Below are 7,508 nucleotides of genomic sequence, written 5' to 3'. Positions count from 1 at the left end.
AAAAAAAATACTAGAATTATATTCATATTGGTAGTTCATAGGCTGACATTTATTACTATAGAAATTTCGTTTTGAATATCCCCAAGTAGAGGAATTCTTCCTTAGTCACTGAAAATGTTTTAGATTTTTGCCTAAATACTTGACTTTTGTAGTCTCGGAATAGCCGCAATTTTTAACTCTTAATAAAAGGTAAACTATTTTCCGAGCGAGTTCCTTTAAATTGTGAACAAAACACGAAATTCATATTAAAAGAGTTGACTTGGCCATCACGGATCACCTTTACTTTATGTTTTGTAATGAACAAATCTGTATCAATTTCGCTGGTTCTGAAAATTTAAAGTTAGCGCTCTTTTGTATCAGTTTGGAGAAGTAGTGCGATAACTAACAAAAAGAAGATAATGTTATTTTTACTTCCTGAATAGAACTTCCAGAAAATTTCACTGTAGGCATGGTAAGAACATATCTTACCAAAAGATAATAGTAATGTAAACCTCTGCATCCAAAAATTGTTTGGATTTTGGCCAGCGTAGATGCTGAGCGTTCTCAGTCATGGAGTCGAGTTGCGGATGATGTTGCCAAGTGTACAAATCAATACAAAATAACCGAATTGTGGTCAGATACAAATAACGGTTAAATACTGTCCAAGCAACAATCATCAATATACCATGATTACCAAAAGATATAAACAGTTGGGCGAATGGAATGTCAACCTGCTGAAAATAATATTAAGTACTATACATTTAGATAGAAATCTTCATCTGGCAGGCGTCTGCGGTGAAATCAGCACCCAAACTATATATCATATGCTAACATTCCCGAGGTAGCATGTGTAATAAAAGTCGACGACTTTGTTTAGTGTATTTAATAAATTTTTGTTAGCTATGATATAACTTATTATGGTAAAGAGCCCAGAAAATATTTTTTAAAACATGACTCCGGATTTGATATTGTTATGTTTTGTTTACATCTGGTAGATAAGGCCTTGTTGACTGGAAGTTTATATACCATGAGAGGTATATAGCAAAGCCACCGTAGGCATTTTGGAGATTATTTATTGTGAGAGGTGAGCGCTGGTTGAATTAGTAGTGACTTCATCAGATGATTGATAATTACATTATTTTTAATGTAAATGATTCCGTAGGCTCTGTGTGGTAGTAGGCCAGGTGTTTCAATTCACGGATTAGCCTAGACCTGGGCTGTAGGGCACCTAACGTTAAGCTACTGTACATCCCCCCAAGCAGCTTATCAGATCCGACTTTGGCCTACCATATTTGGTTGTTGCAGGGGTATTATTTTATAAGTTGCCAATATACGATATGAAATTGTAACCTACATTTTTGAAAACTCTTCATTCTCTATGTTGAACCCTGTAAACTCTGTGTAAATGATAAATACAAAATTAATCAAATTACTACATAGGCTATATGGTAAGACATGCCCCCCCCACCATAGATAATAGGGCAACATTGTAACTAGTAAACACCCATCGGTCACGTTAGGTTGGTATTTTTAGGTTTAGTGCCCTGTCATTTACTAGGCCTAGGCTTAGTCATTTTTGCATGAAAAACCCCCAAGTGGTTTTTCATGCAAAAATGGCTGGCTGGAGTCTCACTGGCAGCTTATAAAGTTTTATTGTTGGAGGATTCAATGGTTTAAACTTTATTACATAAATTGCTTATAATGCAGATACTTTTACATATCCTAAATCAAGTTAAGTATATCTTAGTTTAACCAGACCACTGAGCTGATTAACAGCTCTCCTAGGGCTGGCCTGAAGGATTAGATTTATTTTACGTGGCTAAGAACCAGTTGGTTACCTAGCAACGGGACTTACAGCTTATTGTGGAATGTGAACCACATTATACTGAGAAATGAATTTCCATCACCAGAAATAAATTCCTCGATGTACTTATAATTTATATCAACAATAACAACGTTGCAAAGGCGAAAGTCTCAACCATGCCAGTGAATCAAAGCAGCTAGGAATGGTCCCCTCTTACCTGTAGATTAGGTCAGCTGTTGAATATCCCTGGCTAGTGGTAAATTGATTTTGTACTTTTCTATGAGGCCTGCGAGGTCATTTTACAGAAAAACTCTGTGGGACTCTGTGTTTAGGCTAGTACCAGCCCCACGGGGATGAATGTAAAAACATGAAAGAGAGTAGGCGTAAATTGCATAAAGTATCATAGTAAATTTCTCAAAGTACTTCACCTGTGCTGTAATATATACACCCTCTACTCTGCATACTAACGCTATATTGTTCAGTCAAGAAATTTCTATAATTAATGACATCTCCATGTCATGGAGAGTTCTTCTAAATAATTACTTAGACCCCAGTAAGGTTATCATTCGACATGGGTGTGTGTTTCTTGAGAGACAGAGAACCGTCAGATGGGGAATTAGTGAATGGGGAGACTTCTTTCATGAGTCAGGTGAATTTCAAAGGGAGCGGTGAAAATAGAAGTGTAGAAGAGATGTGTGTTTTCCTCCTCAGGTCACAGCTTACTCCAAAGTAGGTCAGAAGCTTCTTTCACTAGGATGCATCCTAACCTAGCCAGTATACAAGTGATGAGCAGTGGTTGTAGCTGATGGTGCAGACCTCCAAGTGACATATTATATTGATTACAACATATGAAAACCTCCAAAAATAACATTAGGCCTACTTGGTCAATTGCCATCAGTTTAGGGACTGCCGGTTTTACCCTGGAAAGGCTAATAAGTTTTCCTAAGTCCCAATTGTTTCAACATGATATACAAAACCATTGGTCCTTTACATTAGGAATTACTTTCAGCAAAGCTGGAAATGGCCGTTGAACTTTTGAACAAGGTGGTTAGGCAGTTAATTACCGTCCAGGAGGCGGAAGTCCTGCCTGCCCAGATGTAAACATTCCCATTTGCTTTCGGCTGTTGTGCGATGCAGACGTGTTTCTCTCTCCTTGCCCTGACTGCTGTTGAGCTGTTTTCCCAGTGGAATCTTTTCGTTTTTCCTTGCTTTGGTTGCTTTATGTGTTTGTTTTCATTATGCAAGCTCATGAAAGAAATAAACCTTGTAAGCCTGCTTTCCCCCAGCATGTGTGTCCTGGGGTTGGTGGGAAGAAGTGTAGTGGCTTCAGGTCTAATGCTGATGTGGACCCGCATGCCCTTTGCTCCTCTTCAGGGGCATGTGTGTTCACGAGTATCTACACATGCTGAGTGTTGCTCCTGGTCAGCTGAGCAGTGGGCAAAGTTTGAGGGGAGGAAATAGTACAGGAGGAAGCCTTCCAAGACATTGTCTGAGGGTTATATGCCCCCGATGACTCCCCTGGTGGCTAACCCTTCGGAATCATTTCTTTCTCCCGGCAAACTTCCCCTTCTGGCTGTCTCTCCTTTGGGAGAGGACTCCCCTGTGTCTTCTTCTCTTGCTTTGTCTGGCGTGGAACGACGGTGGGAGGGACGATCAGGACAACCTCCTCTTGGGGGGCCCTTGCTTTATCCTCGAAGAGATCGTGTTCCAATTCAGGGCACTCTGTTTCAGGCTCTCAACCACTCCCCAGGTGTTCACATGAGATTTTACCTAGTGTCAGCTTGGGCCCATTCGCATAGGATATGTCTATTGAGGTATCTCGACGATTAGTTTTCCTGGTGAGCACTACAGGACCTGGGTTGGCTCCTTGAGTTTTGCTGTGATCTAGGGATCTTAGTAAATCTCGAAAAGCCAGATCTCACCCCTAAGCAGAGGATGAAGTACCTGGGCATGCTGATATATACGGCAGCAGCAAGAGTCTTCCCCTTAGACTCTCATATCAGCAGGTTCAGGAAGGCAGCACAGCTGTTCCTGTCTCGATAGGAGCAGCCAGCTCAGCAATGGCAAGTCATCAGTCACCTGTCGTCACTGGAGAAGCTGGTCCCTTGTAGGCGTCTACACCTTCAGTCCCTGCAGTGGCGACTGAAGGAGTATTGGTCCCAGTCTCGAGACCCCCAGCCCTTTCTCATCCCTCGTTCGGAGGAGGTGAGAGAGGACTTATAGACTGGTGGATGGATGACAGGAACCTCTTAATAGGAGTATGCCTACATACTCCCCCTCTGGACATACTTCTGTTCTTGGACGCATTGACTGAGGGATGGGGCACACACCTTGAGGAGTTGCTGACTTTGGGAGTGTGGCACCAAGACAACAATTACCTTCACATCAACATCCTGGAACTCAAGGTGGCTTCCTGGACCTCCAAAAGTTTCATTATTGAGTGATGGAACACTCCGTGGTGTTGATGAGCGACAACACCACGGCAGTGGCATAAATCAACAAACAAGGGGGCCTGGTGTCCCTTCTGCTTCATCAGTTGACAATGCAGGTGCACAATTGGGTTCTGGCCCACTAGGTAGAGCTGTCAGCCAGGTACATTCCAGGCAAGGGGAATGTAGTGGCAGACAAGCTCAGCTGCCAGAATGAGGTGATAGGGACAGAGTGGTCCCTTCATCCAGACATCGCGGAGAGGTTGTTTGATCTGTGGGGGCATCCAGTCATAGATCTGTTCACCACCCAGCACAGCAGGAACCTTCAGGTCTTCTGTTCGGTCATGCTGGACTTGTGGGCCGCTGTGGAGGACGCGTTCCAACACCTATGGGATAACCTCTCTGCCTAAGCCTTTCCTCCAGACAATGATTCGCAGGGTGATCAGCAAAGTGATGATTACCCCGAATCTCAGGACGGATTCTGGTGGCTCCCAAATGGCCCCAGGCTGTTTGGTATCCCTACCTGCTAGCTCTTCTTTCCGAGGCACCGAGAGAGATTCCTCCCTGGCCCAACCTGCTGTGTTAACCCCATGTAATGCGGTACCACCAGGCAGTGCAGTCCTTGTGTCTTCATGGCTGGCGGTTATCCAGCATCTCCTGTGAGCAAGGGGCTTTTTGCGTCATGCAGCAATGGAGATGGCTGGACACCTCAGGCAGTCCTCTGCAGTGGTATACCAGGGAAAGTGGACAATCTTATGTGGTTTGTGTCGTAGATGGGGTATCTCTCCAGTCAGAGCTATTGTTCAGCAGGTCGTGGACTTCGTCTTTCTTCGCTGAGAGAAGCTTCTCTCCGTCTCACCAGTAAAAGGCTACAGAGCTGCACTCGGCTGAAGTGAGTAGATATATCCTCTTCTTTTGAGATTTCTTTATGTACTGATGAGAAGCTTTGAGAGATCTTGCTCACCCAGGGACCTCAGGCCCCTTGCGTGGGATATGACTCTCGTTCTAAGGAGCCTGACTCGTGTACCATACGAGCCTTTACGAGAGTCGTCAGACAGGGATCTGACCCTCGGGACGAAGAGAGTAGGAGAACTTTGCGGACTTTCCTTCGATGTTAAACACTTGAGGGGATGGGGATCAGTTAGGCTCGATTTCGCCCTGGACTTTGTAGTGAAGACTCAGAACCCATCAGTCCCTGACACTAGGTTCAAGTCCTTTATGATCCCCTCCCTAGAGGACTTTGTAGGTACTGTAATGACCCAAACGAGATGCTACTGTGTCCTGTTAGAGTGCTGTGGCGCTATCTGAAGAGAACTCACCATCTCTGGCCTGAGCGTCGACAACTCTTCGTTAGTGCTGGCATGACCAAGAAAGAGGTGTCCAAGAACACGAATTTCTTTCTGTTTTCGTGAGATGATTAGGAGAGAGTACTCTGTGCTGGTGAAGATGACACTGGTACCTTCTGTCCGAAAGCTCACAAAGTCTGGAGCATTGGTCCAACCCTTGCATTCACGGAAGAACCTGTCAGTTCCTCAGGTATTGAAAGCAGGGGTGTGGTCTCAACAAACCACCTTCACTTCTTTCTACCTTTGGGATGTTGCCCACAAGTCCTTGGGCACCATTTCCTTGGGACCTGTGATGGCTGCTCAGCAAGTTGTTTAGCATACCCGGCTCCTCTAACAGGACAGGGTTGCATCTCCCCTAAGATATGTGGTTGTGGATGTGGGAATGAGTATGGGAGAGACTGGTCTTTCCTTGTCTTCATCCTGGCCCACTCCATGCGGGTAGAGAGTGGATGTGCAGTTACATGCTGGATCTGGCGGTCAATGCAGGTAAGGTTACACTTCTAGCTTCCATTCTATTTCCTTTCAGGATCATAGAAGCAAACCCACTCTTTCCTCTAGCAAGGGGAGGAAGGAGATCATGACAATAAGACAAACCCGATACAGTACTTGTACAGTATTTGCGTTACTGTTGCCAACTTTTTAAGGTTCATCCTAGCTTATTTTGTATGAAATGACATCTTCCTCATTCATAAGAAAAAAGCCCAGAAATCGGACAATTAATCTCGCCTTTCTTACAACCCGATCACTTTGTCAGAGGCAGGTTTTCCCTTCCTCGCTCTGTCGACCAGGAAGGGAACCCAAGGTGTAGCGACCGACCCTGTAGTGGGGTAGTGCCATCAGTGCACCTCATGCAGTGTATTGTAGCCTTTACTTAAGGTTCTTTGCAGTGTGCCTTCGGCCCCCATCTGCAACCTCTTTCATTCCTTTTATGGTACCTCCTTTCATATTCTCTGTCTTCCATCTTACTTTCCACCCTCTCCTAACAATTGATTCATATTGCAACTGCGAGGTTTTCCTCTTGTTACTCCTTTCAAACCTTTTACTGTCAATTTCCGTTTCAGCACCGAATGGCTTCATAGGTCCCAGTGCTTGGCTTTTGGCCTAAATCCTATATTCAATTCAATCCAAGGTGTAGTGAACTCCAGTCAGTTCATAGAAACTCACTCAGATTCCTCCTTCAACCAGTGAGTCTTCCTAATGTAAAGGACCGATGGGTTGTATAATGTGTCGGAACAAATCGGTTTTTTAGAGTAAATTGTATTTTTCCTTAGTATACAAACCTGAGGTCCTTTACATTACATTTTCATGCCCAGCTCATGCCACCCCTCAATCTGACACCTGGGCCGAAAGGCAAATTGTAATGTTTACATCTGAGCAGGCTGGACTCCCACCTCCCGGATGGTAGGTAACTGCCTAACCACTTTGTTCGAAAGTTCAACGGCTGTTTCCAGCTTCACTGAAAGTAATTCCTAAGGCAAAGGAACTCAGGTTTGTATCGTTAGGAAAAATACAATTTACTTTTAAAAATTGTGATTTTGATGTGAACCCAATCACACAGCACCTCTCATGTAGTGGTGCCTAAGATGCCCCATTACCTGGTCTTGGGAATTTTAAACCCAGGCACTTGTATGCTCGGTTGACGTAGTTCATGTCCTAATCCTGTTTTTTTTTTAAATCCAGCCTATCATAATGAACAGAAACATGATTCATCTGCATTCATATACCCATGCTATGATCAAAATTCAGCTGTTCTTTCCCTTTTCAGCCACTCAAATGGAAGCTGGGGACGTAAATGCTTTTACTGTTTCAACATCTGTTGAACTCATTGCCAAAGAAAATCATTACCACCTCCTACTTTCCCATTAGCCTAACTGTATTGTGTTTGGAAGTGACTTAGGTAGAGGGTGTTCCATATAATTTTGGGTGTTTCTGGAAATTAACCTGTTTATC

At 43.9% G+C, this 7,508-nt stretch overlaps 1 pseudogene; it reads left to right on the top strand.

The window, feature by feature from the left end:
* The first annotated feature begins 911 nt into the window (after positions 1–911).
* Positions 912–7,508, top strand: part of LOC136841715 (zinc finger protein 420-like) — an 83,056-nt pseudogene continuing 76,459 nt past the window's right edge.

This window comes from Macrobrachium rosenbergii, chromosome 9 (genome assembly GCF_040412425.1).
Source record: "Macrobrachium rosenbergii isolate ZJJX-2024 chromosome 9, ASM4041242v1, whole genome shotgun sequence".
NCBI lineage: Eukaryota > Metazoa > Arthropoda > Malacostraca > Decapoda > Palaemonidae > Macrobrachium > Macrobrachium rosenbergii.
Note: the sequence above shows the minus strand (reverse complement) of the source record. Positions and strands in the feature narration are given on the sequence as shown.